The 9,909-nt window shown below is 45.4% G+C and overlaps 1 long non-coding RNA gene across 1 annotated transcript in view; it reads left to right on the forward strand.

The window, feature by feature from the left end:
• The window catches only part of LOC140391370 (uncharacterized), a 159,956-nt gene extending 153,421 nt beyond the window's left edge, over positions 1-6,535 (forward strand). The window contains exon 4 of the long non-coding RNA XR_011935016.1: positions 5,923-6,535. This is a non-coding gene — a long non-coding RNA (uncharacterized lncRNA). The remainder of the gene's footprint in view (positions 1-5,922) is intronic.
• Positions 6,536-9,909: the final 3,374 nt, after the last annotated feature.

Consider the following 9,909-nt stretch of genomic DNA (forward strand, 5'->3'; position numbering starts at 1 on the left):
TTCCCGGGGAGTTCAAGTGAACAAACCCGGCCTAGCTAAAGTTTTAGTGAACCCATTGACAAAATAATGTTGAAAATTTCAAAAACGGCCGGTGGAAAGAAAGTTACGAGGGGGAACCCTTCGATGGATTTGGGGAGTCCGCGTGGCGCTCAGGAGAAGGTGGAGAAAACCTTGGAGGCTGTGTAAAAGGGAGGAGAGCAAAGTGGTGAAGGGAAACGAGGAAACCTTGTCAAGGCGCAGTGATCAAATTGCCTCGCTGGGGCAGAAATCCTGTTGGTGGGGGAGAGAAACAAGATCCTTAAGGCGAAAGTGGATGACCTAGAGAACAGGTCAAGAAGACAAGACCACAGAATCGTGGGGTTGCCGGAGGGGACGAAGGGCCCTAATCCCACTGAGTATTTTTCTCAGATGTTCGGGAAGCTGATGGGGAGTGCTGGTCAGATGTCCCCTCCAGAGTTGGGTAGGGCCCACCGAACGCTCCGACAGCAGCCTTGGGCGAACGAGCCAACACGCACAGTGGTTGTAAGATTCCACAGCTTCTGAGAGAAGGAGAAGCTCCTGAAGTGGGCCACAGGGAATCGAGATGGGAGGGGAGCAAAATTCGGATTAGACGTCAGAGTGGAGCTGGCGAAGAGGTTGGGCGGCCCTTAATGAGGCAAAAGTGGTGTTGCACCAGAGTGGAGTGAGGTTCAGGGTGATGGACGCAGCGAGGCTTCGGGTGACATCCAGGCCAAAAGACCACTATTTCAACATGTCAGGGAGGCAGAGCCTTTTTTAAAGAATACAGTCTTGGACTCAGTTGAAAAGGTTCTGGGGAACTGTTATGGTTGTTGTGGGTTGGGTTTATGATTTCATGTTTACTGTACATATTTGTTATTCGGGGTTTGCATATGTTATATGGGGGGGATCCAATGTAGATAGGGGGTAATGGTTATGGTAATAGTAATGGAAATACATGGTTCTCGTGGGAATTTGAACACTGCGGGGGTGTTGGATTTTGTTTTTTATATGTACGGGGGCAGGCGTGGGAGCTTTTTTTCTTTATTCCTTAATATTTACCCTGAGGGGAGGCTACCTTGCCAGCAGCAAGGTTTTAGCTAGCGGTGGGGTGAGGAGCTGCGGCCTGTTGGACCTGTTCAGCCAAGGTTTGTTTGTTTGGTGGGGGGATGGGGATGGTGAGGAGCGAGCATTTTTTTCTGGGAGGTGGTCTGTAGGTTCAGGGGAGGGGAGGGGAGGCATGGTTGGAGGGATGGGATGGGGGAGGGGCATTTCTCTGAGGTGACTAGGGCTTTTTTTTTTGTCTCACCTTTTGCTGGGGTTGGCAGCCATCTTGGGTGGGCCTTGGGCCTAGGTATTTGATGTGGGTGCGGGATAATCCTTCATGATGTGAATAACTGACTCCAGGTTGGAGGGGTGGGGTGGGGGTGGGGGGGTGGGGGGGGGGCGGTGAGAGACCCCCAGTCAGGTTGGTCTAATCAAGTTTTTGTTTCCGGAGAAGGTTAAGTACATTGTGAGGGAATCGGTTGAGGGGCCTGCGAAGATCCGAGCCATGGTTAAATCAAGCCCTCTATGCTGCTTGCCTCTATCCCACTTAAATGCGCTAACATGTGTCCCTTGGTTAGATGGCTAGAATTGCTCACGGTATTACACATGTCTCCTGGCCATAATCTGATACAACAGTCATTAGTTAAATTTCCAATCTGCTCCTAACCTGATGAGTTCTGAAGAAAGTTCACAGACCTAAAACATAAACAACGTTTTTTCTCTCCAAAGGTGCTGCATGATCTGCTGAGCAGTTCCAGCATTTTCTGTTTCTATTTTGGAATTTCAGCATCTACATTTCGCTTTTATAGTTGTGCTACTAACTTTGTATCTGACTCTGCTTTAACTTTGCAGCTAAGTCTGTGATTACTTACTGCTGGGAAAAAAAAATCAAAGGTAGCAGAAGTGGATAATTTAAATTCCCCCCCATCCGTACTGATGCATGTGGGGAATAATTCTGTTCGGCTCAATACAATTGATGATGGCCATTTTGTGGCATTTCCAAGATGGCTGCCAGACTCCTTGCCAGAAAGGCGTGTTTTCCATCCGAAATAAATTAATAAGATGTATTGCAGCACCCTCTGCGCTTGCAATAGTATTCATTAATAGTAAATTGAACATTTTTTAGGTTTTAATTAATACAAGCATTATTTAATTATAACCTCGTGTGAATATTATAGAACAGTGAAATTGATTCCTACTCAGGAGACAAAACCAAAGTCACTCATCGGAATTAACGTCATAATTCAGTGGTCTTCTGTAAGCAACTTGTGTGAATCGGAATGAAATTATTGTTACTCCCGTCGAGCGGTAGTTTTGTTTTAATAGTACATTAAATTTGCAGAGGTTAAATGAACACCAGACACTTTTCCCACAAAACCAATCCCCAGATTTTGTGGCATAATGACCAAGAAACTGTCAATGTTTGAGGACATCATGCTGTTGAAATCAGCAGTAACTCCTGCAATCCGCACTTATGTCGAGTATCATGGAAATCAGAAGCAATGCTATGCTTCTCCAGAGGGTGCACTGTTGAGATAATTCACCTCCCAAAGATTACAATCGTTGGAAATCAATTGAATTGATGAAACTCTCCTCGTGCACTGTCAATTGTGTTATTAAATCCACCCCCACAACCCAAAGATGAGCAGGTTAGGTGGATTGGCCACACTAAATTGTCCCTTAATTGGAAAAAAAATAAGGGTGCTCTCAATTTATAGTAAAAAGAAATCCTTTGAAAAAGTTACATGTTATTAAAAACACCCTCATTGGTCTTGTGTTAATACACATAGAATATCAAATTCTCCAGGAGAGGCGCTGGCATAGTGGTATTATCACTGGGCTAGTTATCCAGAGACCTAGCGTAATGTTCTGGGGACCCAGCATCAAATCCCGCCATGGCAGTGGTGGAATTTGAATTCAATAAAAATCTAAAATTAAAAAAGAAACCATTGACAATTGTCATAAAAATCCATCTGGTTCACTAATGTCCTTCAGGGAAGGAAATCTGCTGTCCTTACCTGGTCTGGCCTACATGTGACTCCAGGCCCACAGCAATGCGGTTGACTCTTAAATGCCCTCAGGGGTGGGCAATAAATGTGTCCCAGCCAACGACGCCCACATCCCATGAACAATTTTTAAAAAGTAATGTTATTATAATTCACAAATTTCTTTAAAAAAAAGATCTTAAAAGTTTGTTCATCTTTATTTTAGCCAGTGCAGCACGGTGGCGCAGTGAGTTAGCCCTGCTGCCTCACGGCGCCGAGGTCCCAGGTTCGATCCCAGCTCTGGGTCACTATCCGTGTGGCGTTTGCACATTCTCCCCGTGTTTGCGTGGGTTTCACCCCCATAACCCAAAGATGTGCAGGCTCGGTGGATTGGCCACGCTAAATTGCCCCTTAATTGGAAAACATTAATTGGGTACTCAAAAAAAAATCTTTATTTTAGCCTCTATGAAATTTTAAATTAAAATTGAAGGATATTAAGTAATTTTAAATTCCTAATCTGTTTGCTTCAATGTGGTTATGCTATTTCCGATCACTGCTACATTGTTACTGGGAGTGGAAGCCAAGAGATTTAGAGAGAGTAACAGAAAGACGGGGCTACTAAATCTATTCTTGTGGATTTCCTACAAATGCCTTTGTAAGAACATTAGCAAATGCCAGCAGGTTACTTTACTCTTACAAGGACAATGTGCAGGAGGAAACCACTTATAGAAACTAGCGAAAAGATTTCAAAAAGGATTGTTTTGAGTTAGTATTTAATGCCAACAGCAAAAACTCAACGCTTTATTTTTAAGTTGCTTTTCAATTCAACTTTTTTAATGAATTCTGTATTTATTGCATCAAATCTAAGTTTTGGAACATCAATTCGAGGAAATGGTCTTTCTACTGTTTGCACTCAGTATTAACATTGCATCTATCTTGCTCAGATAAACCACGGGTGGATTCTCCGCCGGCGGGATGCTCCGTTTTGCCGTCAGCCCGTGGTTTCCCGATGGCGTGGGGCCCCCCCCACAATGGGACAACCCATTGACCAGCTGGCGTAGCGAAGCACCCTGTCGGCGGGGTGAAACAGAAATGTGGCGGGGCGGGGCGGAGAATTCAACCCCAGAGATTCGAGGGAGAGTTAAAGCTGGCCGGGATTCTCTGGTCTGCCACCCACATGTTTCCTGGCAGCACGCTGTTGCCGGGATTCTATCTTCCCGCTGATTGTCAATGGGTTTTCCCATTGTAAACACCCCACTCCACTGCAAAACCCGCTGACAGGGGGTGTGTTGCAACAACCGGAGGATTCTGGCCATTGTCTCAAATATGCACCTTAATTCTAACACAGAAAACAAAACTCTACAATTCAGTGTGACAGTCTGTCTCTGACAGGAGTCATTCTGTTTTTATCTTTATGAGAAAGATTGTGTATGTAGTACAAATTGAAAGACATTGAAAGCAATATTTGGGTGATATTTAGTCTGACGTGTGTCCCATGATCCCTTTTGGAGTGGCTCCTCTGCTGGCAATGTAGAACTGTGTAATCATCCATGTTACCTCATTTCAAATTAGACTCCACAAAAGTTTGAAGCGATAAAGCAGTAAAGGCTTATGTCTTTGATTAATTGGTAAACACCTAGGATGCGATCTTCCCAAAAGGGAACAAAGTGCCCTAGCGAGCGTGTTTAGCCGGGTGTTTCCCAGCATTGAAAAAGGGGCCCACACGGGGAGCGCAAGACTGCGGGCCCCACTGTAGCGAGAAGCCTCCGAAATAATCCCCCCGCCCCGTCGCCGCCCCCCCCCACCTCCTCCCCCCCCGCACTCCCCCCACCTCCTCCCCCCCCCTGCACTCCCCCCCCCACCTCCTCCCTCCCCACCTCCTCCCTCCCCCCCACCTCCCCCCCCACCTCCTCCCTCCCCCCCACCTCCTCCCTCCCCCCCCACACCCCCCCCCCCCCGCCCACCTCCTCCCTCCGCCCCCCCCCCCCCCCCGCCCCTCTCGCTCTCATATGTAGATTTGCTGAAAAGTGAGCAAGCTGAGTAGATCCCAGGAGTGGGGTCTCCTGGCTTTCAATGGCCACTCTGCACCGCGACAAGCTGCTTTTCCGGTGGCCGATGGATCACACCCTTGATGTGCCATCTTGGTGGATCGATTCCTTGCACCGCAGAAGGCATGCCACTGTTAGAATATGACATTGTCAAAATCTTCACTTTCCCTGGCAACAAGTGCAATACGTCTTGAAAAAGAAGCATTATCCTGATGAATTGTTCGCATGTAAGTAGAGTTCTGTGTTCTAATGACGACCAGTTTCTTCAGCTCATAATACTTGGGAACTTAATGGATAGCAGGACTAAACCTTGTCCCAGAGAAGTTAATAACATTACCTGCAGTTTAATTTGAGCTATTCACCAAACACTAAACTCAAACCCATATGTATAGATTGTATTGAGTCGGCATAAAGCATTTCGTAAACCATCAATGATAAATATAGGTACGGGTCCTTCCAGTTTTTTCCCTTATTTTCCATTTCTTTTATTTTGCTGTGGCACTTTTGATTTATGGATGATTGATGGACATCTCACTTTAAGGCAAGTAGCTTGTAAGAAGCCTGTACCTTCAATTCAACAGAAGAATCCAGAAGGCTGTGCTGGTTTAAACTGCTGATTGCAGACTGGCCGGTATCAGTGAGGACTCGGTTTGATTGATTTGGCTGGTGGCCAATGAATGGGCCCACTGGGCTGTGCTCTACCCAGAGGGCTGTGCTCTGCCCAGAGGGCTGTGCTCTGCCCAGAGGGCTGTGCTCTGCCCAGAGGGCTGTGCTTTGCCCAGAGGGCTATGCTCTGTCCCGTAACAGGTGTTGATTGCAGCTGATCCCACTGTTATGTTTTTCAGATTCCCAAGGCCCGAGTTTGATTTCAGTTTTGATTATGGCAACAAGAAGCAGACAAGAAGCTCTCAATTTCTCCCCAGAGAGGCTGTGTTTCTGAGCTGGCAGAGAGCCTGGGTGAATCTATGTGCAGGTAAAGTTCAGGCCCGAACAACTCTCTCTCCTAAACGGCAAAAGCAGAACCAATCAATTCTTTCTATAGAAAGATAGAGGCCTGCGTGCGAACCTCGAGCTGAAGGACCACTTTGTTGAGAGTGTCTCTCCAGAAAGCCTGCTGCATGTGAGTACTACATTTTCAAAACTACAGGGACACGGAATGAATGACCGACTCTGCAAGGAAGACCATTACTGGCTGAAAACCAAAGGTTCTAATTTGCAAGCTTGCTGTGAAGAAAATATGCTAAAATAAATCAACCATCTGAAGCAAAGACTCTTATGACCTTCATCCTTATTACCCCTTTCCACCCCTCTGTGTTTGTCTGTCTTGTATTTGTGGGTAGAGGGTAGGGCAGTTAAAGTGGGTAATAGGTATTAGCTTGTCGTTAACCAGTTGTGTTTACTGCATATTTGATGATAGTCCTTGTTATAAATAAACAGTAATCATGTTTATATTTACAAACCTGGTGACTGTAATTATTGGGCAGCCAAGGGCCAAGGACGTTTTTGTACAAATTATTGATTAATTCATTTGTGTTGTGACTCCGGGGCATGTGGGGCTGGAATTGATTACGCACTAGCCCAGGGTGTTGTAACACAGAATAGAGTCAATATCCACAGGAAGACGCATCGTGGAATGCGGCAGGTCAAGGTGAAAACAAAATACTGCAGATGCTGGAATCTGAAATAAAAGCAGAAAATGTTGGGCAATCTCAGCAGGTCTCACAACATCTGTGGAGAGAGGATGGAGCTAACGTTACAAGTCTAGATGACACTTTGCCTCATCAAACTGCCTCATCAGCCCCCTTTAATTATTTTTTGTTCGCAATTGTGAGCATTAATGGGGGGAGGTCTTGGTCAGGATCTTTGCCATTCTGATGAGTCACATTTACTTCAATTGGCAGCAAGATATACATGGTCCTCGATGTAGGGTTTCCCTCTTACACCTTGTTTCATCCCCAAGGGTCCATTTTAAGCAACCTCGATGGAACCTTCCATAAATGTGTGCTGGAAAAGCAACACATTTTCAGCTCTGTGTTAAATTTTGTGCCAGCCAATCAGAGGCCGGCAGTTGTGCTCTCCCAATGAGGGTGGGGCGGGACAATCACTAACAGCTGTGTAAATTTAGCTGGCCAGTGTGGTACCGGCGAGAGAAGGAAGCAGTGGTGAAATATTGCTGCTGTGTACATATTGTTGTAAATAAAGTTACTTTCTGTTTGACTCTCCAAACTCGTGCTGGATTCTTCGTGGTTCTCACAAAACCAGGGAGGATTGTACATCACCATCCTGCCTAATTACATGCCCTCCCCATCTTCCACTAGCGAGAGGAGAAGATTCCACCCATTGTAGCAGCATGTCCCCAGGTTGACTCCAGCACCTAAAGTGCATTTTCAACATGCCAATGGGTTGTGGTAGTGCGTATGTGGAGCTCATTATAAAATGCTCAGTTCATGTCCTGCCAAACTACCCAGATGTCAACAGCCATATGAACACGTAGAGTCATATAGCAGGGTATACTGCAGCTCAACAAGTTATTGTTAGGAAGAATACAAGAGAGGCCAGGATAATTGTTCCTCCAGTGTCCCATCCTTCTCCTTGGGGGAGCCCTCAATCTCTGAACCAGCATCTCCCCAATAACACAAAACATGTCATGGAAACAGAACCCTATCTGATGTTCTGTGATATCGTAGCTTGGGCATTTACAGCAGCAAATCACTCAATACCATTGTTTTATTTATTCTAGAATTGGTGGCAATTGAACTCACTAGCCATGCAGTTACTCCATTGACATCTAGCCTTTACCTGCTGTTCCTGTCTCTATGATCTGCAGAATAAAAAAACACTCTTTTGCACCTGGTATCAGCTGTGAGCAATTGTAAAATGAGATCCCTTCAGACCTCTTCCCATTTACAAAAAAATAGCAACCCGGGCATGTATTGTTTCTGGCAGCTGCAACATGAACTATAGTTGCACAAGAACATTGAGCTATTTATATGCATTGCACTGGAATTAATCTAAACCCATGATCTCTACCATCAAGAAGGACAAGGGCAGCAGATGCTTGGCAACACCACCACCGGCAAGTTCACTTCCAAGCCACACAGCATCCTGACTTGGAATTATATCGCTGGCGCTTTACTGTTGCTGGGTCAAAATCCTCCCTAGTTAACAACACTGTGCATGCACCTACATCACATGGACTGCAGCAGTTAAAGATGGTGACTCATCATCACCTTCTCAAAGGCAATTAGCAATGGGCAATAATAATAATAATCTTTATTGTCACATATAGGCTTACACTAACGCTGCTATGAAGTTACTGCAAAAATCCCCATGTCGCCACATTCCAGCACCTGTTCGTGTACACTGAGGGAGAATTCAGAATGTCTAAATGAAATGAAAATGAAATGAAAATCGCTTATTGTCACAAGTAGGCTTCAAATGAAGTCACTGTGAAAAGCTCCTAGTCGCCACATTCCGGCGCCTGTTCGGGGAGGCTGGTACGGGAATTGAACCGCGCTGCTGGCCTGCCTTGGTCTGCTTTAAAAGCCAGCGATTTAGCCCAGTGTACTAAACCAACAGCACATCGTTCGGGACTTGTGGGAGGGAACTGGAGCATCCAGAGGAAACCCACGCAGACACAGCTGGAACGTGCAGACTCCGCACAGACAGTAACCCAAGCCGGGAATCAAACCTGCTACCAACTGTGCTGCCATGCCGCCCATGCTGGCCTTGCCAGCGACACTTACATCCTGTGAAATAATGAAGAAATAGCTTGGTTAAAAATAGTCTGCACATTATTCTTTCTCTTCTGGAACATGGGCTTGGAACCAATCCAAATCGATGGAATCAAAGGGGATATTTTGTTTTGTAAGTCAATGGGCTGGCAGTGGGTGGAGAAATTGGATTGTCCCCATTTTTCCAGGGATATGGGTGACTCCAGCATTGAAAAGAGGTGTTTTCGGTTTGGCTTGCACCAGGATGAATTAAGGGTCAATGGTTTGAACAGGATTAGGAACAGGAGTAGACTATACAGCCCCATAAGTCTGCTTCACTGTTCAATAAAAGATTGTGATTGATATTCTGCCTTAACTTCACTCTCCTGCCCATATCCCTTGATCCACTGAGACACCAAAAATCTTCCTATTATAGCCTTAAATAAATTCAGTGATGAAATATTCACAATCCTCTAGGGTAGACAGTTCCATAGATTCACAACCTTCTATGTGAAGACATTTCTCCTCAACTCAGTTTTTAATGATTGACCCCTTACCATGAAACGGTGCTCCCAATGTTCTAGATTTTCCAGCCAAGGAAAACAACCTCTCAGTATCTACCATGTCAAACCCCTTCAGAATCTGGTTATGTTTCAATGTTGGGCCCACAATTGTCACAATTTACATAGATGATTTGGAGTTGGAGACCAAGGGCAATGTGTCCACGTTTGCAGACGACGCCAAGATGAGTGGTAAAGCAAAAAGTGCAGAGGATACTGGAAGCCTGCAGAGGGATTTGGATTGGCTAAGTGAATGGGCTAGGGTCTGGCAGATGGAATACAATGTTGACAAATGTGAGGTTATGCATTTTGGTAGTAATAACAGCAAAAGGGATTATTATTTAAATGATAACATATTAAAACATGCTGCTGTGCAGAGAGACTTGGGTGTGCTAGTGCATGAGGTGCAAAAAGTTGGTTTACAGGTGCAACAGGTGATTAAGAAGGCAAATGGAGTTTTGTCCTTCATTGCTAGAGGGATGGAGTTTAAGACTAAGGAGATTATGCTGCAATTGTATAAGGTGTTCGTGAGGCCACACCTGGAGTATTGTGTTCTGTT

Source organism: Scyliorhinus torazame, chromosome 15 (genome assembly GCF_047496885.1).
Source record: "Scyliorhinus torazame isolate Kashiwa2021f chromosome 15, sScyTor2.1, whole genome shotgun sequence".
Taxonomy (NCBI): domain Eukaryota; kingdom Metazoa; phylum Chordata; class Chondrichthyes; order Carcharhiniformes; family Scyliorhinidae; genus Scyliorhinus; species Scyliorhinus torazame.